Below are 27,484 nucleotides of genomic sequence, written 5' to 3'. Positions count from 1 at the left end.
AAAGATCTAATATCCAGAATCTACAGGAAACTTAAGCAAATTTACAAAATAAATAAATAAATAAATAAAAACTCCACTAAAAAGTGGGCAAAAGACATGAACAGACACTTCTCAAAGGAAGACATTTATGTGACCAACAAATACATGAAAAAACCTCCACTTCACTGATCATTAGAAAAATGCAAATTAAAACCACAATGAAATATCATTTCATGCTAGTCAGAATCATGATTATTAAATAGTCAGGAAACAACAGATGCTGGCGAGGTTGCAGGGAAATAGGAATTCTCTCACACTGTTAGTGGGAATGTAAATTAGTTCAACCACTGTGGAAGATGGTGTGGCAATTCCTCAAAGATTTAGAATAAAAAATACCATTTGACCCAGTAGTCCCAGTACAGGGTATATGCCCAAAGGAATGTAAATTATTCTGTTATAAAGGTACATGCATATGTATGTTCACTGCAGCACTATTCACAATACCAAAGAAATGGAATCAACCCAAATGCCCATGAATGATAGACTGGATGAAGAAAATGTGGTACATATACACAATGGAATACTATGCGGTCACAAGAAGGAATGAGATCATGTCCTTTTCAGGGACATGGATGGAGCTGGAAGCCCTTATCCTCAGCAAGCTAATGCAGGAACAGACAACCAAACACTGCATGTTCTCACTTATAAGTGGGAGTTGAACAATGAGAACACATGGACACAGGGAGGGGAACAACACAAACTGAGGCCAGTTGAGGGAGGGTAGGCAGAAGAGCATCAGAAAAAATAGCTAATTCATGCCAGGCTTAATACCTAGATGATGGGGTTCATAGGTGCAGCAAATCACCATGGCGCATGTTTACATATGTAACAAACTTGCACATCCTGCACGTGTACCTGGGAACTTAAAAAGAAAACAAATTTAAATATAAAAAATAATTTTCGAACTAATTTATTTCTCTCTTCTCACATATTACTACAATCAGTTGGGAAAAACAGACTGCTCGTTCAACCCTTCACTTAGAAATCTCCTCAGGTAAATATTGAACTTCATTGCTCATCAGTTTTACCTTTCCAAAAACACTGGAACTCAAACACAATTTAGCCAAGTTCTTTGCTACTTTATTTTTATTTATTTATTTTTTTTTTTTTGAGACGGAGTCTCGCTCTGTCACCCAAGCTGGAGTGCAGTGGCCGGATCTCAGCTCACTGCAAGCTCCGCCTCCCGGGTTGATGCCATTCTCCTGCCTCAGCCTCTCGAGTAGAGTAGCTGGAACTACAGGCGCGCGGCCACCTCACCCGGCTAGTTTTTTTTGTTTGTTTTTACTATTATTTTTTTTTGTATTTTTTAGTAGAGACGGGGTTTCACCGTGTTAGCCAGGATGGTCTCGATCTCCTGACCTTGTGATCCGCCCGTCTCGGCCTCCCAAAGTGCTGGGATTACAGGCTTGAGCCACCGCTCCCGGCCGTTCTTTGCTACTTTATTACAAGCATTGCTTTTCCTCCATTGTCCAGTTGTTCTCCTTTTCATGTGAACCTCATTAGGATGGCTTTTTACCATCCACAGTTCCACAAACATCCTGTATGCTATTATTTATGTATTATCTAAGAAGATAAATGCTTTATCTACAGCTCTCCTCTTTCTTTCTGATCCCTCACTATAATCACCTTTAAAAGTCTCTTTGGAGACTTGGTATTTTTAGCATGTACTTCAAAACTCTTCCAGCCTCTATACCTAGTTCCAAAGGCATTTTTAGGTGTTTAATACAGCAGCAGCTCATTTCTTGGTACCAATTTCTGTCTTAGTCTGTCGGATTGTTGTAACAAAATACTATAGACTGGGTGGCTTAAATGACTGAAATTTATTAGTTATATGTCTGAAGGTTGTGAAGCCCAATATCAAGGTGACAGCAAAACTGGTGTCTTAGGAGGACACACTTCTAAATTTGCAGAGAGGCGGTTCTTCTTGTATCCTACGTGGCAGAGAGAGAGAGAGAGAAACAGAGAGAGAGGAGAAATGGGGGGTGAAGAGCAAGCTAGTCTTCTCACTTTTTTTCTTATAACCTTTTCTTCTAATGCCCCAATACCATTCACGAGGGCTTGAGCTTCATGATATAATTACTTTCTAAATGCCCCACCAACTAATTTCATTACATTGGGAGTTAGAATTTCAATATATAAATTTGAAGGGAAAGGAAACATTCCATTTATAGAATAAACCAATAGAAGAAAATAGTAAGCCCAGAAATAAACTTTTGCCTTTATGGGCAAATGATTTTAGACAAAGTCATTGAATTGAGAAAACAAGTGGTGATGGGAAAGCTGGATATCTACATGAAGTAGGATCATGTCAGATACTTACCTTATACCATATACAAAAATTAACTCAAAATTGATCAAATGCCTAAATGTAAGAGCTAAGGGCATAAGACCCTCAGGAAAAGACAAAAAGGGAAATCTTTGTAACATTGGATTTGGGAATAATTTCTGAAATATGATACCAAAAGCACAGGTGAAAGAAGAAAAAATAGATCAATTGAAGTTTTTTAAAATTAAAAATATTTTTGCATTAAAAATACTACCCAAAAGTAAAAATGCAACCTACATAATGGGAAAAATATTTCCAAATCATATATCTGATAAGAGTTAATATCCAGAATATGCAAAGAACTACAACTCAGTAACAAGAAAATACAAAACAGCTTGAGGAATAAATGGGCAAAAAAGTTGAATAGTCATTTCTCCAAAGAGGATATACAAATGACCATTAAGTACATGAAAAAATGGTCAACATGACTAACAAACGAAGTCTGTGTGTGTGTGTCGTGCCACTTGGAGCTGTGAATGGGATGACACAAGCAACCCTGTAGGCACCACCAATGGGACTATGCTGGGTCTGACCTGAAGCCAGAATATCACTGGGCCTTTCCCAACATCTGCTATAACCACTACCTGTCTACTGCCTATGATTGTAAACACCCTAGGTCTCTACAATCAGCGGATGGTAAAGCCAGCCAGGCCTGTGTTTGTCCCTTCTTGTTGATGAGTTCCCCAGGCTTGGGCAGGTCCAGAGGTGCCATCTAGGAGCCAGGGAGTCAAAAACCTTTGACATTTACATGGTGGTCTATTGTACTATGGCTGAACTGGCAGTCAAGCAAAATGACACAGTTTTTCTCATTCTTCCCTCAGGCAGACTCCTTCCACAGGCAGACAAGCCTCCCCTTGTGGCCATCCACCACCACAGGCCCACAGAGAGTATTCCCAGGCCATTGCCAATGTTCACTTAAGGCTCCAGTGCTCTTCATTCAGCTTGCGGTAAATGCTGCCAGGCCTGGGATTCACACTTTCAGGCAGTGGGCTACGCTCTGTCTCAAGGAAGATTCATAAGTGCCATCCAAGAGCCAAGACCTTGAATTCTGGACCCTAAGAGCCTGCTTGGTGCTCCATCACCCTGTGGCTGACCTGGTACCTAAGTTGCAAGACAAAGTCCCCTTTACTTTTCCCTCTGCTTTTCCCAAGTAGAAGGATTCTTACCCCATGGTCACTACAGCTGGGAATTTGCTTAGCATAACCTGAAGCCAACAAATCTCGAAGTCTCACCCAAGACCTTTGGTACTTTGTACTACCTGGGTATTACTGATGGTTATTCAGGGCCCAGGGGCTCTTTAGTCAGCAGGTTATGGGTCTTGCCAGGACTGTGTCTTTCCCTTCACTGTAGTTGGTTTCCTTCTTGTCCGTGGCGTGTCTGGATATGTCCTCCAGGAGCTAGGACCTGGAATGGGGGCCTCATGACTCTGACCCATACCCTATCCTACTGTGACTAAGCCAGTAGTCAAGATTCAAGACAAAGTCATATTTATTCTTCTGTCTCCTCTCAAGAGAGAGAAAGAGGTGTCTTTTGGAGTCAGGAGCTATGCTGCCTGGGTTTGGTAGAGCAGTGGTGCAAACATTCTCTTAGCCATCCTGGCTGATGTCTGAGTCAGTTACATGCTTTTTTAGTCCACTGGCTCTGAGCACAGATCAGCACCAGGACTTACTTAGGAGTTTCATTCCTTTTGGTCTATGCTGCCTTTCAAGTTTACTTAGAACCCCAGAGCACTTTAGCCCATTGTAGTATGACTTATTCATATGCAAATTTTGACCACCAGGATGCGCAATTTCCCTCTCCCTAAGATTGGTTTAAATGTTTTCCAGGTGGGTTGGCAACTTAACTAACCCAATCAGTTTATTTTCTTCTGGTTTTGCTTTCCACTGAGAGCACTGAGTTCAATGGAAATTCTCACAATCACTGCACTGTCTCTCTCCCATGTGCATAGCTTTCTCTCTACACCACGGTTGCTGCTGAGCACAGGGGGAACGGTGGCATCAGTGATTCCAGTCTACGTTTTCTACCATTTTTAGTGTCTATTTCAGTGATACAATATTAAAAACAGGTAGTGTGGATGCTCACCTGATTTGTAGTTTTTATTAATGTGCTTTTTGTGCATAGACGGTTTTTAAATTAGGCAATTCTGCAAGGGGTTGGTGATCAATGAAGTCTTCTATACAACCATCTTTCTCTGCCTCTCCTGCTTGTACTTTTGTTTTACATACTTGTGATTCCAAAGTATAAAATTTAATATTCCTTATATTTCTTTAGTTTTTAATTTATACAAACATATTTTTTGTTGGTTTCATGATATTAAATTGACTGGCTTTATTAATATTTAGTTTATTTCACTTATTGTTTTATATTTGGACTATTTTCACAATTTTCATTGTTATAAATCTTGTGGCAGTAAAGATGTTTGTAGATAAAACTTCCTTTTATAAATTGCTTAGGACAAATGTCCGACAAATGTCCAACAAATGAATCTAAGACCTTAGATATTTTTAGAAGCATTTATGGACTTCTAAGTGAATAAAAATCCCAGTTTGAATGGATTCCTAAATTACTAATATGAATGTTGTTACATTAATATTTATAATATTAGTATTATTGAGCTATATTGAAAATATTATTAATAATATTGAGATATTTTGAGAAGATTAATATTCATATTGTTGAGATAAAACATTTTTAGTTTACTTGTTCTGAAAACAATATAAGAAAATTTGAATTCTACATGTATATATGTCAAGGGTTGAAAAGACTGGGACATTTAATTCATTCATCCATTTATTCATTTCACTTCCTCGACACTAACACATTCTCTATTTCGAGACAATAATTTAGTGTCTACTGTGCTGATCATTATAGGCAATAAAGATATTTCTCCCAGTTAACAATACAGTGGGAGTAGTAACCTCACCAACAAATAGACTGATACTTCAAAACATGTTTAGCAAAATAACAGTCAATTATTTTTGACATATGGAGAGAAGTGATCACTACTTACTGCGGAATCCAGAGCACTAAAAGTCGGCCTTGAAGATGTATAGTAGAAATTGTAGAAATAGCAGTGTAGCTGTAGTCAGGAGACCCAGTTCTAATATTTGAATACTTTGAATAATTTAGGAAAATCGGTGACACATTCTGTACTTCAGTTTGATTATGCATTGTATGGAGATAATGATACATCTTTCTTCACATGATTGTTGTAAAGATCAAATAATGGTATTGTATTATCCTGTGGTTTTTAGGAAACAGAATGTGAGGCAAAAACATAGGTGTCACTACTTTGGTAGTAAAGTACCAGGGAAGCAGGAGTGAAAAGGCAGAAAGTGAATCAGGAAAGAAGAAAGAACTAATATAAGTGTGTGCTATTGAGCTGAGTAACACAAATCAGTCAATCACCCAGGACTGTCTTCGAAGGGGGCTGAATAAACTATTACATGGTAAAGCAATCTGTCTAAATATGAAGGGAGAATAATTTATCTTCCAGTCTACTACTGATCAATCATTTACCCTAAGGAATATTCTTTCCCCTGAATCTCTGGGTTGTAAGCAGTACTTATATATCATACATTCAGCATTAATAAGGAAATCCCATGTATAATCGCAACAGATGGGTGTTGCAGATATAAAGCAAGATGTTGTGAGGTGATGTTCATTTGTTTCAATATCCATGCTGATTTTTATTCTCCAGATGTTGCTAGGATAAAAATAGAAGTAAATAAGATTTGTAATTCGGTGAGGCATAATATATATGAGGTGACAATGGACATAATTAATATTAAGAAGTCAAATATCCAGCAATAAGAAAACACTGTAAGCAAAGGAGGTAATAATGACTGGCATATATATATATATATTTTTAAACAGAGTCTCGCTCTGTCACCAGGCTGGAGTGCAGTGGCATGATCTTGGCTCACTGCAACCTCTACGTCCCGGGTTCAAGCAATTCTCCTGCCTCAGCCTCCCAAGTAGCTGGGACTACAGGCACATGCTACCACGCCTGGTTAATTTTGTATTTTTAGTAGAGATGGGGTTTTACCATGTTGGCCAGGATGGTCTCAATCTCTTGAACTCATGATCTGACCGCCTCAGCCTCCCAAAGTGCTGGGATTACAGGCGTGAGTCACCACGCCCAGCCAATGAGTGGCATTTTTATGAAGAGTAAGTAATCCTGTTTGAACTAGCACTGTAAATATAGCCAAAAAAGTAAAAGATCAACCTTGAAAATTAAGAGGTGATAATAATCTTTTTATTGTTTATTCTGTAATCCATGTCAGAAAATTTTAAAAAAATGAGTAAGATAATGGCATGATAGAATTATGCTTTAAGATTACACTTGGAAGTAGCAAGAATACATGAATATATAATAAGAAGTGGAGAATGAGAGAGTAAGAGAAAGGAAAAAGAAAAGCAGATGAACAGTTATATTATGAATATGGACATAACCACTTACCATAAGGGAGCACCTTAATGCTGTCTAGAAATCCTACTCCATTTACGTCACCCATTGTTCTAGAATCTAGATAACTATTTCACAGTTTCTCCTCTCTGCTTCAACCTTCAACATCTTTCCTCCTTCTATTTTCAGCTCATGAAAATGCTTTTCTACTTACTGCGAATGTAGAATCAATGTAAAAAGACCTTTCATGCTTTCATCCTTTCTCACTTATCATCTTATTTTATTGGTGTCCATATAGTTTCATTTGCCACCTACTACTATACATCAATTCTGTGCAAAAGTGCCATGTCTTCTTGCCTATTCAAAGACTTTTTCAGGTGTGTGTGTCTTCCATGTTAAAAACCAACAACATGCCAAAAAGATCACTTCCCTTGACTCCTCATCTTTTTTTCCAGTTTCTGCCTTATTTCTCTGATCTTCTTTACATAAAATTTTCCTAAAAGAATCTTCACTCTTTGTCCCCACTTTCTCTCCTAGTATTCTGTCTTATGCCCAGGCAAATAAGGCTCTTGTAATCAGCATTACAATGAAACTGCTCTAATTAAGGAAACCCATTGTTTCTGTGCTGCTATATCCAGTGATCGATTCTCATTACCCACCTTACTTAGCCTATTAATAACATTGGACACAGTTCATAGCTTTCTCTTTCTTAAGAAATTTTTGTTTTTGGCTTCTAGATGCCATTCTTCTCTTACTTCATTAGAGGCTCCTTTTTCTTGCTAAAGATCTTTCTGCCTGGTTGTACCGCATCAACCTTATCTTTAAAAATAAGAATGCTGCAAGACACAATCTTCAGACAGCTCTTTCTTTGTATTGACAAGAATTCCATAGGTGGCTTTTTTTTTTTCATACTCTAGGTAGACATCCATTAATGAGTCATAAAATAAATCTTGTAGGACAGAATAGGTTGATGAGGAGTGGGGGAATAGAACAGGAAATATAAGATTTCATTGTATTTAACAAAAACAAATATTTTTCATATGTGCTGGGTCACAATATAAAATATACTTTTTGATTATAATTTATGATCAAAAGTGAAAGCCACTCTTCTTGGTCACCTCATCTATAAGGTGACCTCATCTAGTTCCATGGAATTGAATACCATACCATATTTAAATGCTCAGTATGTTCCTCTCCCCTGAACTCAAAATTATTTATGAAACTGTGTATTCAATGTCTTTACTGGGATGTCTCTTAGCCATTTCAACATCAGCACATGTAAACATCAACTAAGTTGACTTTACTTGACTTTTTACTAAAGATAATAAAAGTCAACTCTGATTTCTACCTAAGCTTCCTCCTTTTAAAGTCTTTTGGCTCTTAGGGAATAAAAATGTTCTTCTTTCAATTTCCCAGGCCAAAAACGTTGGGGGTAATCCTGGTTGTCATTATTTCTCTGAAACTCTACGTTCAATCCATCTTCATGTTCCTGAAGTTCTGCCTTTGAATGTATCCCAATTTCAACCCTTATCTCTACTTTTACTGCTACTATTCTGGTTCAAGTCACCATATATATATATATATATATATATATATATATATATATATATATATATATATATTTTCCTGGAAAGAAAGTAGGAGTCCAGTTATCTAGTCTCCCTATCCCTGTCCTTAGCCTATACCTCTTTATTTCCACACAACCTCCAGAATTTTCATTTTTAAGACATGGGATAGATTATATTACTTCTGTGCTTAAGATATTTTAAATGTCCTCCCATGTCGTTTTGAGTAAACACCAAATATATGTAAAAGATTGTGCAAACCTCTCTGTGATCTGATTACTGTCACCACTCTTACTAAGTTGCTTTTCACACTGATTTTGTTGTTGTTCAATGAAAACACAGTGTGTGCTTCCACATCAGGCACTTAACACTTGCAGTTTCCTCTGCCTGAAATATTATTCCCCCAAATATAAGATATGTACCTAAAGAGCTCCCTCCCTGCCTTCAAGTCTTTACTCAAATATTACTTTATCAAGCAAATTTTCCTTAATTATCTTTCTTTTTGTAACTAAATATTTCCTATTACCCTTACCTTGCTGTTATTTTTTCCATAGCAGCTTTTATCATTTTTAAATACTAAAAATGTACTCTTTTTATGTTATTTCTTCTTTTGTTTAAAATTGTGGTAAGGACACTTAACATAAAATCTACCCTTTTAACACATTTTTAAGTACACAATGTAGTACAGTAATTTTTCAGTGTCTATGGGGAATTGATTTCGTGTCCCTTACCCACTCCACATCTGTGAATGCCAGAATTGTGGATGCTCAAGTTTCTTATATAAAATGATATAATATTTGCATATAACCTATACATACCCTTTTGTATACTTTAAATAACCCTTCTAGATTTCTTGTAACACCTTATACAATGTAAATGGTATGCAAACAGTTGTTATACTACATTTTTAGTGCATATCATTTTATTGTTGTATTATTATTGTTTTTGAATGTTTTTGATCTTTGCTTGGTTGAATCCACAGATGCAGTACTCATAAATGTGAAGCATCTACTGTATTGTTAAATATAGGCATAAATTTATATGGTAAACCTCTAGAACTTTATTCATATTGCATAATTGAAACTTTATAGACTTTGAATAGCAATTCTCCACTTTTCCCTCCTCACACCACCTGTTAACTATTATTCTACTTTTTGTTTCTATGAGTTTGACTCATTTAAATATCTCATATAAGTGCAACATACAGTATATATTTTTCTGTAACTGACTTAGTTCATCTAGCACAATGTTTTCCAGACCCATTCATACTGTCACCTATAAGAGAATTTCTTGGCTCAATATTTTTTTTTTTTTTTTACTGTATGTATATTTGACATTTACTTTATCTATTCATCTGTTCATGGACATTTAGATTGTTTCTATATCTAAGATTTTGTGAATACTGCTACAACGAGCATGGAAGTGCCGATGTCTCTTTGACAGATATTATGATTTCAATTCTATATCAAACTAAAAAGTTTCTGCACAGCAAAGAAAGCACTCAATAGAATAAGGAGACAACCTAACAAATGCAAAAAAATATTTGCAAGCCATTATCTGCTAGGGGATTAATATCTAAAATTAATACATAACTAGTATAACTCAATAGCAAAAGAAAACACAAAAAATGGACTAAGGAAGTGAATGAATATGTCCTCAAAAATAGCATACAAATGACCAACAAGTATATGAAAAGATGTATAATGGAAATGCAAATCAAAACCACCATGCCCCTTCATGGGTCCCATGTTTAAAAACTGGTGGGCTTAGTAAAATCTGGGATTGGAGCTTTTGGGCCTCTGCCATCAAAAGGTGAAGCAGAGGACATGGAAACTCTCACTACTCATTCTCCATAGACTGGCCAGAATCACTCCGTGTTTGGCAGTCTCTTATAAGAAAAGAATGCTGACCAGTTGTTGTATCAAAACTACAACAGGGATGGACAGCTGTCCGGCAGTTGGGTTGATTGAAATTAGTGGTGGAGTCTTTTTAAAGGTCTGGTTTATGTTCAGCCTTTAGAAAAAACAGCCTAATGGCAGTTAGCAACAGAAGGGATATAATAAGTCATGTCTGACCACTGATCCCCCTCATGGCTGGTAACTCAGCTTCCACATTTTCTCTGGGGTCCCCTGGGACAAGGAGAGGTCTATTCAGTCAGTTGAGCAGCTTAGAATTGTATTTGTATTTCTCAACACGTATTCCTTAATTGTATTTTTGAAGAGAAACTAAGGATCTCCAATTTATTGAATGTAATTCATTGGTCTATAAATAAGGAAAAATAACTCTTTTACCTACTTCACTAGGTTTGTTGTAAACTAAATAAAGTTGATTGTTATTACATTATAGTCACATTTACTAATCCAAACGTGTTTAAAGTATAATTATTGAGACAGGTGGCCAAGACAGCCAACTAGAAACAGCTAAGGTATGTGACTCTCATGGAGAGGAACTAAAAGGGCAAATAAATACAGCACCTTCAACTGAAACATCCAGGTACTCACATTGGGACTAATCAAGGGAACGACTTGACCCATGGAGAATGGAGAAAAGCAAGGCAAGACAACGGCCCACCTGGGAGCGATGCAAAACCGAGGAAACCTTCCCGACCCAGGGAAGTGGTGAGTGAATATGTGACCCTGGAAAACCACACTTCTCTTACGGATCCTTTCAACCCTTAAATTAGGAGATCCCCTCTTGAATCCACTCCATGAAGGCCATCAGTCTGACACACAGAACTACATGGAGTCTTGACAAAGAAAACACTCAGACACATGCAGATACTTGGGAGCTTTAGGTACTCCAGCTCCTGGCTTCCCAACAAAAGTATCTGCAACTCCTGTGAAGCAGAAGTTTAGACCTCCATACATACCTGTAGGAAAGATTCTGAATCACAGTATTTGGGTGACTTAGTCATTTCAGCCTTTGAGCTTTGCAAAACCCTAGCTGACTGGGGTGAAAGTGCTACCTCAGCACAAGCACAGCGGCTCTATGAAAGTGTGGCCAGTCTGTTTACTTAATCTTTCCTCAATCTCATTTCTCCTCATTAGGTGGAACCTCCCAACTGGGGCCTCAAGTCACCTTCACCAGTGTTTTCCAGCCAACAGAAGTTTTAAAACTCTCTGGGAAAGAGTTTTCAGTGGGAGGGGCAGGTCACCTTCTTTGCTGTTTGGGAGACTTACCCATTCCAGCCATTAGGCTTTGGAGAACCCAGGCTAACTGTGGGTGGAAGAGATCTCCTAGGACAGAACAGCTGCTGTATCAAAACGTGGCCAGACTACTTTTTTAAGCAGGTCCCAAATCCGTTCCATCTCACTGGGTGGGACTTTCCAACTGGAGCCTCCAGCCACCCTCCAGCCAACCGAGATTTGAAAACTCCCTGAGACAGAGCTCCCAGAGGGAAAAACAAAAAACCATCTTTGCTGTTTGGGTGACTTAGTCATACCAGCCTCCAGGCTTTGGAGTGCCCAAGCTAGCTGGGGCAAAAGTGGTACCCATACACATCTCAGCTGCTCTATAAAATCAGGCTCAGACAGCTTTTCTAAGTGGGTCCCTGATGCCATTACTCCTCACTGGGCAGGACTGCTTAACTGGGGCCTACAGCCATCCCTAGCAGTGTTCCCCTGCCTACAGAAATTTGAAAACTCCTCAGGTGGAACTCCGAGAAGGATGAGTGGGCTACCATCTTTGGTGTCTGAGTGACTTAGCAGTTCCAACCTTCAGGATTTGGGGAGGCCAAGCCATCTGGGGGTGAAACAGTACCCAGCACAGCACAGTGGCCCCATGAAAATATGGCCAGATGGCTTTGGTAAGCAGGTCCCAACACTGTTTCTCATCATCAGGTGGATCCCCTTAATGAGGTTATACAGCTACCCCCACTGGTGTTCCCCAGCTGACAGAGGTTTCAGACCTCCTGGGATAAGCCTCCCAGGAAGAGGGGCAGGCCACCATATTTGCTATTTGAGTGACTTAGCTGTTTCATCCTTCAGGCTTTAGAGTGTCTGAGGTAATCAGGGACTGAAGTGGACTCCCAGTACCCCACAGCTATTCAACATAATTTTGGCCAAACTACTTTGCTAAATGGGTGTCCAATCCCATTCCTCTTGACTGGGAAAAACAAAAACAAAAACAAAAACAAAAACAAAAAAAAACCATCTGGGATTTTCAACAACCTCCTACAGGTGTATTCGAGATGGCAACAGGTGCTTACCTCCCTGAGACAGAGATTACAGAGAAAGGAAAAGGTTGCCATTTTTGCTGTTTCACCTCCCTCTCTGATGATACCTTCAGGTACTAGAAAATATGAGGTGACTACAGACTGGATTGGACCCCCAGCATATCACAGCAGCCTTATGGAAAAGTCGTCAGACTTTTGAAAAAAAAAAAAGGAAAGACCAACAACCTCAGAGATTAAACAGAGAAGCCCACAAAATTGAAAAAGAATAAGTGTAAGAATGCTGAAAACTCAAAAAGCCAGAATGACCAGTTTCCTCTGAAAAAGCACATCACCACTCCAGCAAGGTTTTGAAACCAGGCTGATGCTGTGGTGGCTGAAATGACAGAAGTAGAATTCAGAATATAGACAAAAATGAAGTTCACTGAGTTAAAAGAGTATGTTGTAACCCAATGCAAGGAAGCTAAAAGTTATGATAAAACATTGCAAGAGCTGATAGATAAAATAGCCAGTAAGGAAAATAATGTAACTGATCTGATAGAGCTAAAAACACACTACAGGAATTTTATAATGCAATTACAAATATTAGTAGCAAAATAGACCAAGCAAAAGAAAGAATCTCAGAGCTTGAATATTGCCTTTCTGAAATAATACAGGCAGACAAGAATAGATAAAAAATTAAAAGAAATAAAAAATCCAAGAAACACGAGATTATGTAAAGAGACCAAATTTATGGCTGTTTGGTTAGACACACAATCATCAGATTCTCCAAAGTGGAAATGAAAGAAGGAATGTTAAAGACAGCTAGAAAAAAATGCCAGATCACCTACAAAGTGAAGTCTTTCAGACTAAGAGTGGACCACTCAGCTGAAAACCTACAAGCCAGAAAAAAATTGGGGAGGAGTATTCAACATTTTTAAAGAGAAGATATTCCAACACAGAATTTTATATTTATCCAAACTGAACTTCATAAGTGAAAGAGAAATAAAATCTTTCTCAGAGAAGCAACTGATGAGGGGATTTGTTACCACTAGTGCTGCCTTACAAGAGATCCTAAGGAAGTATTAAATATAGAAAAGAAAGACCATTACCAGCTACTACAAAACCACATTGAATTAAATATATGAGTGACACTATAAACCAATCACATAAACAAGTCAAATATGCACATATCAATACTAACAGTAAATGTAAATGGGCTAAATGTCTCAATTAAAAGAAACAGACCAGCTGGATACAGATCCAAGACCCATGCAATAACACATATAGGTTCAAAATAAAGAGATGAAGGAAAATCCACCAAGCAAATAGAAAATAGGAAAAGCAGAAGTTGCAACTGTAGTTTCTGCCAAAGCAGATGTAAAATTACAAAGATCAAAAAGACAAAGAAGATCATTACATAATGGTAAAGGGTTCAATTCAACTAAAAAAAAAAATCTAACTATTGTAAATATATATACACTCAACAGAGGAGCAACCAAATTCATAAAGCAAATTTTTAGAGACCTTCAAAGAGGCCTAGATTCCCACACAATAATAGTGGAAGATGTTAACATCTCATTGTCAATATTAGACAGATCATTGAAACAGAACGTTAAGAAAGATATCCAGGACCTGAACTCAGTGCTACATCAAGAGGATCTGATAGATATCCACAAAATTGTGTGGATTCTGAAATTCAAACGGTGGTCAGGAAGCTCTCTACAGGAACTCTGGCCTACCAAGAGTCTCTGTTTCCCCCTTTTCTTCCTTTTCACCCAAGAAAACCCTGTCTCACTCACCATTTAAATTGTCTGTCAGCCTGAATTTTCATGGCTGTGGGACAAAAAACTTTGTCTTTAGCTGAACTAAAGGTCCTGCAACATTAGTATTGGGGCAATATTTAGTAACCTGATAAATAAATAGTGTTTGCTTAAAAATTATATATATGTATATATATAATTAAAATGTGTTATTAAATGCATAATTGAAAACATATTAAATATATATTTAATAATATATTTTATTAGGTAAACATTAAATTATTAGTACATATATATATAATTTTAAATATATAATATGGCTCCTTCCAAAGGGTGATTTTCACATAATGCATCTACCTGCTACATTTGAAAACTATCTTTTTATCACAATAAATAACTTTGATTTACTTCTTTTGCACTTGTTCTAAATGTTTCTGTTTCTCATTATTTTCTGGTGTATTTTTAGTTTCTACACTAGGTTCACTTTAGTATATGATAGAATTCCCAGGCCTTATCTGCCTTTTCACACAGATCCTTAAAATTTATGAGTCATGCTACTTGTATATCAAAATATTCAGGTGATATTTTCCCAAATAGACCTGATTTCAAATTTTGTGTGTCCAGAGTTGACATATAATTGTTAATTTGTTTCCTAGATTAGGAAAATGAGAGCAGAAGAAAAGTGACTGACTGTTCACAGCTACCTGTTGAATTTAGCAAAACCAAGACTGACTCTTCTCTAATATTTTTCAATATGCTATTGTAAAATGATCATAGGCTAAGAAAATTGATTCATTATTTTCTCATTTCCAACCTTCCTTAGAAAATTTTGACTGCAACAAGGAAATTGGCTGTACATTAGATTCACATTATTAGATGGTTACCAAACTTACAAAGTTGAGAAATTAAAAGACTATATTAAAGATTATAATATTTGTATCCTACTGTATGTGTTTCATTAAGTCCAGTTATTTCATTCAGATTTTCTATTGTCTGATCTACAATAGGTATAAAAGAAAAAAATTCATTTTTGCTTTGAAATGTATGTGGATAAATGCATACCTTTTTAGAAAAGATTTATTATGTTATAACTCAAAATCAGGCATAATTCAATAATACACAATGCAAATAATCAAGTCCACATGTAAAAACATTAGAAGACATATAATTAAATATGCCATTAAAATACAGCCATTTTTTTGCTTCTATGAATACCTGTCAAAAATATAAATTTTGTGATAGCTAATTTTTTTGTAAACTTAGTAAAACTATAAGCAAATAATGGCAACAGGAAAACAGAAAATTAAATATTTCTAAATTTTAAATTGAGCAAATTTGTGTGCCTACTTGATAATTAGTAGTATAAAAGAAGTACATAATAGAATCTTCAATGGAAAATTCTGAATTAAAAGGTTTTCATACACAGACAAATGAAAAATCATTTTATACACAGCCAAATGAAAAACCAAATGAGTAGAAACAAAGTAAATCATAGAAAATTGGGACGGATGGACAGACTTTTTTTTAAAAAAAGTTTTCATTAAGCTTCTTGGGAATGCTTGCTTCAAACATGCTTTGGAGAAATTTATAGCACTTTTAAACCCACATGAGCCTAGGAAATATAATTGCTTTGTTTTATTTTATAGGCTAACTTACCATGTTTCAAAAGGTCTGTGGCTTTAGATCTTTTCTTTCTTTTTTTTTTTTTTTTTTTTTTTTGAGAATGTAAAACAGGAGTCTCTGAGGGGGTGGAATCTGTATTTATATATAAATGAATTAACCACAAATTCTAATCCATCTGCTTCAGACAGTTCAAAATTAAAGCTTATCATAACCAAGTTGTCATTAGTAAATATATCCATAGAAGTCCTATAGCAGATTCTAAGCAATTGGACTTCCAGATGTAAATGCAGTATAAGCATACAAATGAAACAATGAAGAGTTATTTCTAATTATTCTGGCCATATTGTACAAAGCACAGAAATACATTCTAATGTCAGAACAAGAGAAAATGTTATTTATTAATTACATTAATATATATTTTTAAACTCTACTGAATAATTACTTAGATTTATATATATTATAAATGGCAGTTTAACGATGTATATTAAAACTCCATTTTATTGCTTCAATTATTTGTAAATATATATTCACTACATATAAAATACATGTAAGTATGCTTTTATACATAAATTAGCACAGTCATCATTAGTAGTCTGTATTAAGCACTTACTATATACAAGACACTGGGCTAGATCCTTTGGTTTCACTCAAAAGTTCTAAACAGCAGTACATGTTCCTAGATGATTTATAATGTAGTTGTAACATTATAAAGATGTAGAAAATAAATTACGTATATATTTATATACAAATACAGAATTTATATATAAATATACATACAGATATAGATAAGTAATGTGTAATAAGATGTCGTGAATTTGTTTGACATAGTTGTTGCCTCAACATCCATTTTAGGACAGACACAAGTTGTTTGTAATCCAGTCATGCCTCATCAGCTTTAGTCTAGTTAAAACTTCCCCTTCCCACATGATGGTTTGTAATAGCACCTGCTAGTTTTTTATCTCACTGACCCCACACAACCCACAGATGCGAATTACAGTGAAACCTAATTATCCTCACCAGAGTCCTATAAATATGTTTCTCCTTCATGCAGATTTATGTAAACTAGCTATTCTACAACCTTTTTGGAAAAGGATGAAAAATAATGCCTATGGTCCTTAAAAAGGGCATACTTCTATAAGTTTTCTCTCTGTCTCTCTCTTTCTCTCTTTCTCTCTGTCTCTCTTTCTTGTTCACTATTTATAGGTTGAGCACCCTAGTGTATCTGAACTTCTCATCCGCCTCTTGTACACACTTCTAATCTCCCTGACCTGTGAGTAATAAACATCTTTTATTTCATGTAGTTTGACTTCATCTTTTCATTGTATCTCACCTGACACACATATGATAATGTTCTTCTAAGTGTTACTTAATTTCTTTAACATGTCATAAGATAATTTGTGTCTTAATTATGACACCATTTATAACATTTTAAAAGTGTTTTAGTACTTGAGTGGTAGTGCAAAGTCTGATTTTTTTCAGAATTATTTCCAGAGGCCTAAATTTTCTACAAGAATCATTACTCTTTAAATGAAGCATTGATTCCAAAATGCCATTGTACCACTACAGACCTATTAGAATGATCAAATTCAAAAACAGTAACATCAAATGCTAGTGAAGATGTGGACCAATAGTAACTTTCATTTATTTCTGATGGGTATGCAAAATATTACAGCCATTGGGAAAAATATTTTGACAGTATTTTACGAAACTAAACATAATCTTAGCATATGATTTAGCAATCACACCCCTTGGTATTTATCCAAATGAACTGAAAAGTTATGTATACACAAAAACCTGCAAAAGAATATTTATAGCAGCTTTATTCAAAATTGTCAAAACTTAAAAAGCAGCTACAATGTTGCTCAGTAGGTGAATGAATAAATAAACTGTTGTTCCTTCAGACAATGGAATGTTACTCAGCATTGAAATGAAATGAGGTGGCCAGGCCTGGTGGCTCATGCCTGTAACCCCAGCACTTTGGGAGACCAAGGCAAGTGGATCACCTAAGTTCAGGAGTTCAAGACCAGCCTGACCAATATGGTGAAACACTGCATCTACTAAAAATACAAAAATTAACTGGGCATGGTGGTGTACATCTATAGTCCTAGCTACTCTGGAGGCTGAGACAGGAGAATCGCTTGAATCCAGGAGGCAGAGATTGCAGTGAGCCGAGATTGCACCACCACTCCAACCTGGGTGACAGAGTGAGACTCTGTCAAATAAAATAAAATAAAATAAAATAAAATAAAAAAAGAAAGAAAGAAAGAAAGAAAAGAAAGAAAGAGAAAAAAGAAAAAAAAAAGAAAAAAAGAAAAAAAGAAAGAAAGAAAGAAAGAAAGAAAGAAAGAAAGAAAGAAAGGGAGAGAAAGAAAGAAAGAGAAAGAAAGAAAGGAGTTATCCAGGTATATAAACACATGCAGGAAATCTAAATACATATTGCTAAGTGAAATAAAGCTACATAATATATGATTCCAACTATATGGCATTCTGTAAAAGGCAAAACTATGAAGACAGTGAAAAGGTTAGTGGTTGCTAGGGGTTACTGTGTAGTGAGGGAAGGATAGACAAAGCACAGATGATTTTATAGTAGTGAGATTATTCAGTACGATATTGCAATAATAGATACATGTCATTATGCATTTGTCAAAACCTATAGAATGTATCACACCAAGAGTGAATCCTAATGTAAACTATTCATATGGTTTGGCTGTGTCCCCACCCAAATCTCATTTTGAATTGTAGCTCTCATATTTCCCACGTGTGTGAAAAACGGAGTGGGAGGTAATTGAATCATAGAGACGGGTTTTTCCTGTGATGTTCTCTTGATAGTAAATAAGTCTCATGAGGTCTGATTGTTTCATAAAGGGCAGTTTGCCTGCACATGCTCTATCTTGCCTGCCACCATGCACGATGTGACTTTGCATCTCCTTCGCCCTCCGCCATGATTGTGAGGTCTCCCCAGCCACGTGGAACTGTAAGTCCATTATACCTCTTTTTCTTTGTAGATTACCCAATCTCAGATATTTCTTCATAGCAGTATGAAAATTGACTAATATAACTATGGACATTCGATGTGTAGGATTCCAACATATGCCATCCTAAAATATGACTGTAGGAGATCAAAATATGGCTTTTTGGCATAATTTTTTTTAAATCTGGTGATTTTGAGAAATAGCAGTCATAGGAGAAATTCTAAAAACAGCACAGTTTACCCTTTTATAAGAAAAACTTTATACTTTTAAGGGAAATCTCCATTTGTAAGGGTTCCTGTGTGCCAAGAAAAGAAGGATGATGAAATCACAAGACACTCTTATCAATGGAGAAGACATTGACTTATAACTGCATAACAAACCTTAGTCTTGTTTACCCTGCGTTTTCTGGTTACTGTTCCATGTCTAGCCTCCTCTATACCCTTTTTGTTTGTTTCAGTTGAAGATGCTAACAAACCAGAGTTCTAGGCCACCTCTTTGACATTATTCATTTTTCAAGATAGCATCTATGTATATATGAGATATACATGTTAACAAACTACTGTTTCTTTTTCTCATGCTAATCTGCTTTTTGTTAAGGAACCTCAACTGTCTTCTGCTTCTACTTATTCAGTTTATATGTGAATAACATTTTTCAAACATCAACTAAATACAAACACATAAAACACTTACTATATATATATTTACATACATTAATTCATATAACTGCCATAATTACTTTATGAGGTGGATCCCATTTTTGTGCTCCCCATTTTGCAAATAAGAAAATCGCAACATTAAGAGGTCGAACAACTTATCAAAGGCTACACAACTAGAGAAGGGACAGAACTAGGATTTGAACTCAGGTAGAAAACGTAATACATTCTATTAATTGAAATGATTTACTTTTTAAGTATGCTTTAATGTATATTATACTATTATATAAATATTATATAAAGAACTAGTAAGAAGTGCAGGAAAAATAGGTAAACAGATTTTTTAACTAATTATATTTTTACCATGAATATATGCTATAATTCAATTTGATAAACATCACTTGAATTCTACTGGACTCAGTAGAAGGATTTACATTTAAAAAGTAATTATTTCTATAGGAAAGTATCTCATATTCTAATGATAAATAAATGAAGAATTTAAATGAAGGAGTTGAGAAAATTTAAGAATGTTCTCTTTGGAAAGAAAAGAACCTGGAAAGTTCAAGAAAGGTGTGTGGTATTTTACTCAGGCAGTAGGTGACAATATCTAAACTATCTGAACTGAATGCATTATAGACAAAATTCTCATATTAAAACTGAATATTTTTCTTCTTATTTTAAGAAATATAATGATTTTCTAGTTATCTGTATTTTGTGTTTTTGTCAGCAAATATGTCTAAAAATTCTTCATTTAAAAAAGAAACTTTATGTTTTTCTGGAAAAATGTTTATGTATATATACAAAATAACATATGTCTACTAATAAATGACTATGTAAAATTGTAACAGTTCTAATATCTGTGATATAATTATCATTAACTTTACATTTAATGTAAACTAATAGTCAAGTGAGAAATATCTTTCCGAGAAAAAATCAAGGAATATGCAGAATAGAGATATATTTTTTACCAGTGATAAAAAAAAACTTCAACTGGATTAAATTTAAAGGAGTTTAATTGAGCAATGAATGATTCACAAATCAGGCAGACTTCTAAGTCACAGTAGGCTCAGAGACTCCAATGTAGCCATGTGGTGGAAGATTTATGGAGAGGAAAAGGAAATTGAAGTACAGAAAATGAAAGTGAGGTACAGAAACAGCTGGATGGGTTACAGCTCAGCATTTGCCTTATTTGAACATGGTTTGAACAATTGGCTACAGTTGATTGGCACAAATGTAGGCTATGGTCTCTTTAGACCTCCACTTGATACAGTTCATGATGTACAGAAAAGTCTTTGAGCCAAACTTAAATATGTCAGAAGGCAGCTTTAGGCTAAACTTGATTTAACAATTTCCCCATTTTGTAATTTTCTCAATTTTGTGAGATTGACCGAAATCTTAATCATTGATGTCATTATCACGATTGTAAATGTACTTATTTGATCTAGAAACCCACCGGGAAATAGTAAAACAATGGGTTTTTCAAGGTGGAACAAGGACTGAGTAGAGGTTATCTCCTTATGCTGGAAAACACTGTTTATAGGAGAAAACAAAACCATGTCTGCTCCAGAACCTATGCTTTTCCTTAAAGTCTTAGTTTGATTATGTCACATTTAGCATGAGCGATTCCATTTTTGTTTGGTTTTGTCTGTTGGGGCCTAGTGCATGAGCTCAGTCCAAAACAATAACCTTCCATAATTTTGTTTAAATAAATTCCCTCTTTTTGGTCAGGTTCTCACTTAGGTGAAAGTGTGACCAAAAATTAAGGCCTTAGTGCCAATCTCATTTACCATCATTTTGGGGTTCCAGTCTCAGCATGTCATTCATAGGTTATGATGTCCTCATGGTCACACATTTCTTTTAGGTTTTGTCAGGCCAGTTGAAGAGAGACCATTTGACATTCTAGAGATGGTTACATGCAAACATTTAAAATGTTTTAGGAAATACAACACACCAGGGAGACTACTATTATGACTCTCAGGAGGATAATATCAAGAGTTTAGAGTATGCTTCTAACCCAGGGTCCCCGTAAATTAAACCACCTAAAATCAAACAGACAAAAGAAGGAGCCTGATACAGTCTAATTTTTTTTTTTTTTTTGAGATGGAGTCTCGCTCTGTCGCCCAGGCTGGAGTGGTGCAGTGGGGCGATCCCGGCTCACTGCAAGCTCCGCCTCCCAGGTTCACGCCATTCTCCTGCCTCAGCCTCCCAAGTAGCTGGGACTACAGATGCTGGCCACTGCGCCCGGCTATTTGTTTGTATTTTTAGTAGAGACGGGGTTTCACAGTGTTAACCAGGATGATCTCGATCTCCTGACCTCGTGATTTGCCCACCCCGGCCTCCCAAAGTGTTGGGATTACAGGCGTGAGCCACCACGCCCAGCTGAGTCTACTCTCTTAACTAAGCAGTATCTTCGCTAATCCCCTACAACTGGATCTCTATAATACCTAATGTCATATGTTTTTCCATAGTCCACAAGGGCCAGCAGCTGCACAGATACTTCTGTTTAGCCGGAAAATAATCTAGAAGAATTCTATTATTTAGCAGAAGTTTCCCAAGATAATTTAAAGTTTGTTGTGTAACCATAGCCTTTCCAGTAGGATCTGCAATTGAGCCCATCATGGGAGGTACATTTCTAATTATTGCATCTCTGAATCCAAATCATAGAAAAAGGACCTAACAAATGATGTCCATCTAGAAGGATGAAAGCCTCCTGACAATGTTCTTTTCATTAAAGTTTCAGGAATTCTTACCTAGTCCAAATGATAATGATTTCGGAGTTATTAGAAACCTGTATTCAAGAGTGCTTTCAGGGTCCTTTCCATCTTTTCATGAACCTCCTAGAAGACACTATATTCTAGGATTTTGTGTGTTTGTGAACTTTTCAGAAACTGTGTCAGCATTAAGCAATTAATATGGAAATGATGTTAAATGGTTATGGTTAAAAACACAATTGACAAGGAAATTTGGTTATTTCTATGGCCTACAATAACTTAACATAATAACTATAATTATGATTGATAACATATACTTAGACATATTAGAACTTTAGCAATCCCATACAATTTTGTAACATATGTTAATGTCATTCACTAAAATATAACCTAAAGAAGGTGAAACATAATTTTTTGTTTTGACAGTGCTTCTCATGTAACTTAACATGTTAAATAATCCTGTTTACCTCTCTTTTGGATGCTTCAGGGATCCTCCGTAGCATCCCAAAGTTAGAGGTCAGAAGAGACTATTTTGAAGCTGAAATTTTATTTTGGAAAGCCTATAAAATATGTTAAAGGTTTAAAACACTTGACATTATGAAATAGAATTCCAGGTCACCATAAGTCATTCAGTTGGCCAAAATGATGACTCAAAAACCTTAAAAAGGCATAAATCATCACTCATTGAGAGAGGGACAATTTAGCTTTCAAAACAATCTGTCCCTTATCTTTTTTTCTTTGTTCAGTAGTTTATTCAAAAGTAAAACAAAAATTTGTATTATTCTTTAATATTACATGAGTATCTGGTTCAAGAAAGAAAGCCAAATTTCACCTTTGCATTAGTGTACTATTAATGTCAACCCCAATCTTTAATAAAACCTTATAGACAAATCTGTCAATCTTAATCAGTTTGATCATAAGGTGAGATTCTCAAAAACTTTCTCTAATCCTCCACAAATTTTTGTTAAAGAGCAGATCAGTTCTTAAAGTAAACCTGTTGTGCTTTTATTCCAATGTTCAATGCACAGAAAAAATTAAATAATGCCTTTTTAAATTTAGCTAATATGTATCGCACAGAATTTTTGCAAGATCAGTTTTTCTCAAATCCTTCACAACTTACTCAAAACTTCAGCTTTATCCTATCTGATATAAAACAATCCTTTGACCCTCTAAACCAGGTAAAAATTTACATTTTCATGCCTTCATATCATCTTTTATTAAAAGCATATTTCACTTTCTTCACACACCTTGCATGTACAACACTTTTAATAATCTTAGTCACATGTTACAATGCCAACTTTCAGCAATTTTTATCTTTGATGAAAAACCTGGTAAGCAAGTGATTTTAATTATGTACTAGGTTTGGAGCCTAGGTCACCAGACAGAAGTGCAGATATGGTCTGATTCTTTTCAGCATAGCTAGGGGCATAGCTAACTCCATACATCCCAGACCTTACCTTACCAAGTCGTAAAGTGGCAAGTTGAACAATTTTTAAAAGTCAAAAAAGCAGTTTATTACCTTAAATCATTTAGCAAACCTAATATCTGACCTGCTTGATTTAGACAAAATGTCTTTATGTTACCAATAATTTTTAAAGCTCTTTATTTCTGAAAACTTACTAAGTCACATGAAGTAAAAGGCATTAGTTTTAATTTTTTGACAAAGTCTTTAATTTAAATTATTTGATTTGAAATCAACTTGCTTATTTTTCTTTAAGCCAATTAATTAGAGCTCTTTTATATAAACATCACAAGCACAACACATACACAACTATGCATAGAGAAAGAAGAAGATCCAGTAGTTGTCACCTTTTTCATTTGCCAGTTTTTAACTTTCTTAAATGGATTACTGGCTTCAAGATGGAGTTCTTCAAGGAAGAGGGCCAGAAAAGCATGCATTTTATAGGGCCTTAACAGGCAGAGCTTGAAGACAAAAACAGATTTCCAAAATTAAGGGTCCATGTTTTATATCACATTCTGGATCCCCTGAAACAGAAACGCTATGGGAGAAGACAGTGTAAAGCTTTTACCTTGCATTTCATTGCATGGCAACCTAGCCAATCAGCCAATTTTGCAATCAGACCATCTTGCAGTCAGTCCATCACCAATAGGAGTCTTATCTCTCAGTGGCAGGTGGGAACATTTCCATACCTTCTAGGTGGCTAAGCATATGCATCTCTAATCCAAACATGCAAAGAGCCAAGTATCTGACATAACTGCAATTAGCCATCCCTAAAAGTACATTTCCTACCCAGTTATTACACACAAAAGTTCTCTGATAATGAGAAGTAATTTCTGATAACCCCTTAACTCAAACTTGTCAGATAACACAATGAAAAACAGAACACAGCCTTAAATTTTGAGAGGGATCTATATACTTTCAATTCCTGGGGTTTCACAAGAAAAACAGGTTTTTCCTAAAACAGAATCTATGGTGGCTACTCTGTTTTTCCTAAGGGGTCCCATGCTATTAGAAGTTATCTTAGGTCCTCTCCGGTGTGCATTGTGAGACGCAAGAAGAAAAATAATAAAGAAAAACAATTCAGTTCACTGAAAACACCCTTTCTTCAGAAAAATAAGATTCAAAAAGAGAAAGAAAACAAAAAAGTCCCCTTAAATATACGTAGAGATTGGATAGCCACTTTTAATTAAGCTGACTTTTAACCACAGCGCTTGCAAAAAAAAATAAAAAATAAAAAAATAAAAATCCTTGTAAATTTCTTATTACCCTACTTTAGCCAGGCCAAACAGCAAATATTCCTGGCTTTTAAATGTTATCAAAATTAACCTCATAGGTGAAACTAACAAGCTTTAAAAATGGTTATGGCTTAACCATAAGTGTACAAGTTTTTGAGGTACTTTCAAAGACATGGTAAACAGTTGTTACAGAAGTTGGAATCTTCAGAGTTAGCTCAGAGAAAGGAAAACTTAAGAAGGGAACCTAGAAGTTGTTCATAGAGGGGAAGAGAATCAACAGATGTTAAAGGTCACACAGATATCAACAAGAAATATACTAAATCCCTAAGCCAGGATTGAACCCAGGCCGCCATTTTGAAAAGGCAAAGCCTTAGCTGCTGAGGTAAAGGATTATTGGGAAGTTTCCATTGCTCTTCCCAGAAGGAGTCTAGAACAGTCAATTTTGAGCTTGCAATGACTTTTAACTACTCAAGATAATTTGTAGAGCTAACTGTTACATGAACCACCAAATTCCTGTTCCCTAGATGGCAAAGACGAAGAGAAAGTACCACGATGTAGTTACAAGATCAAGCTCCCAAGGACATAAAACAAGATGGAGACCTCATCCAGTTTTTTGTTTGGTTCAGAGACCTGCAGCAAAGTTTGTTACTGACTAGCTTTCTGGGCCATCTTGAACAGTAAGCTTATGGAATCCTAAGCCCATGCTCTATCATAAGGTACCCCTTTCATGACAGAACAACACAAAAAGACAAATTCATACCATAGAGTTTACCAGATTCACTGCAGCTTAAGAGTAGCCTCATACATCATTTTTCCCATTAATTAAAACTTTCCAAGATATAGTGATTTCTATCATTCTCTCAACTGTTTTGCACAGAGAGGGAGCAAGAGAGAATGAATCATTGCTTGCCACAGGGTGCGGAGGGTGATTAGCTCAAGGAGGTTAGAGAAAAATGCACCCATTGTAGCTAACCTGAATCAAAAGTTCAAGTGGCTGTTTGTTAGTCGTGAAGGAATCTTTTCCAGCAATCCCATCAGCTCTCAATTTTTCCCCTTTGGGAAGAAAAAGTTTCCCATTTTCCATGGTCCTGTACATGCCTAATCCTGTCACTCATTGCCACCAGGAAAAATTGCAAGGCAGATGTCACTTTTTTTAATCAGTTAGTCACTCAAGTTTTTATTTGCCTTGTGTACAGTCTTTAAATACAAATACTGAAAACTTTATAGAAACTTCTTCATGTTACTAGGCATCCATAGATGAGACTAATTTGGGAACTCTCATTTTCAAATGCACTTCAGTGCAGTTTTGTTCATTTGGAACATTCTACTGGAAGTCATCTTTAGTAAGATTTTGCCATTTCTGTAAGAATTTGCTGCTCAGTTCTTCAGAAATTAAGAATCTCATTTTTACCTAAGATACTGGCTTTGCTCTCAGGTTCCTAGATTAACTTAGCCAATTTTTTTTTTTTCCCTACCTAAGCATATAAGAAAAATGAAACAAAGGAATAGAAGACAAAACCCCTGTGAATTTCCAAAAAGCCAAATTTTATACCCTCTGCAATATTACCATTTACTATCCGTTTCTTTCTGACCCATTCAGATGTAAGAGGCCTCTAACTGGATCTAAGCCAGTTAATTCCTTAATTAAATACTATTGTGGACCCAGACCCATTTCCGTCATGACTTCCAAAGACAGTTTGGATTAGAAATTTGCTCAAAGAAACTGAGAGAGCTCAAACACAAATCCGTGGAGCTCCAAAATCTAGTAGAGAACATACCATTATCCCCAGCTGCTGCAATTTTTACACTTTTAAAATATTTAATGAAAAAAATAGTTTACACTGTGTTGAGCTATTATTTATTGAGTTAGATAATATACATGACCTTCTGCTGAATAAGAGACATAAATTTGAAAAACAGTGACTGAAAATGTCAAAATCTCTCTTGTGCTAACTGAATTATGTACATTTTCTTTTAACCAATGTCTTATAAGTGGTGGCAAAATTTACTTCTACACTCTTAGATTTTTTTTTTCTTAAACTGGGACTAAGAGTTAAACTAACGTAAGACAGATTATCAGGAGTAAAGCATACAAATTTATCTAATTTAATTTACAAACAGTAAGTTAGGAGGCTGGCAGGATTTGTTTTCCAGTAATGATCCTGCTAATTGAAGCAGAATCTGGTTGATTCTCAGGGTGAAGTGAGGAAGCTGTCCCAAACCTGCAGAAGTCAATGGAAGTGATATCTAGTTGCCCTCACTGCTCGTTAGCATAATGACACTCCCACTGGCACAATGACAGTTTACAAATGCCATTGCAATGGACCATGACAATGCCCCAGAAGTTATCTTACATGATTCCAGAAACTCTCCTCCCTTTTTCTAGAAAGCTCTGAATAATCTGCCTCGTAATTCTCATGTAAGTAAAAGTGGATATAAATGCAATTAACTGCCAACAGCCCATATGCTGCCAACTCTGGGCACAGTGGCTGTGGGTTAGCCCTGCTCTGCAAGGAGCAACACTGGTTCAATAAAAGTTGCCCTCTCTCACCACTGATTCACCCTTGTATTCTTTCC

This window comes from Papio anubis, chromosome X (genome assembly GCF_008728515.1).
Source record: "Papio anubis isolate 15944 chromosome X, Panubis1.0, whole genome shotgun sequence".
Lineage (NCBI taxonomy): Eukaryota > Metazoa > Chordata > Mammalia > Primates > Cercopithecidae > Papio > Papio anubis.
This window is presented reverse-complemented; position numbering follows the sequence as displayed.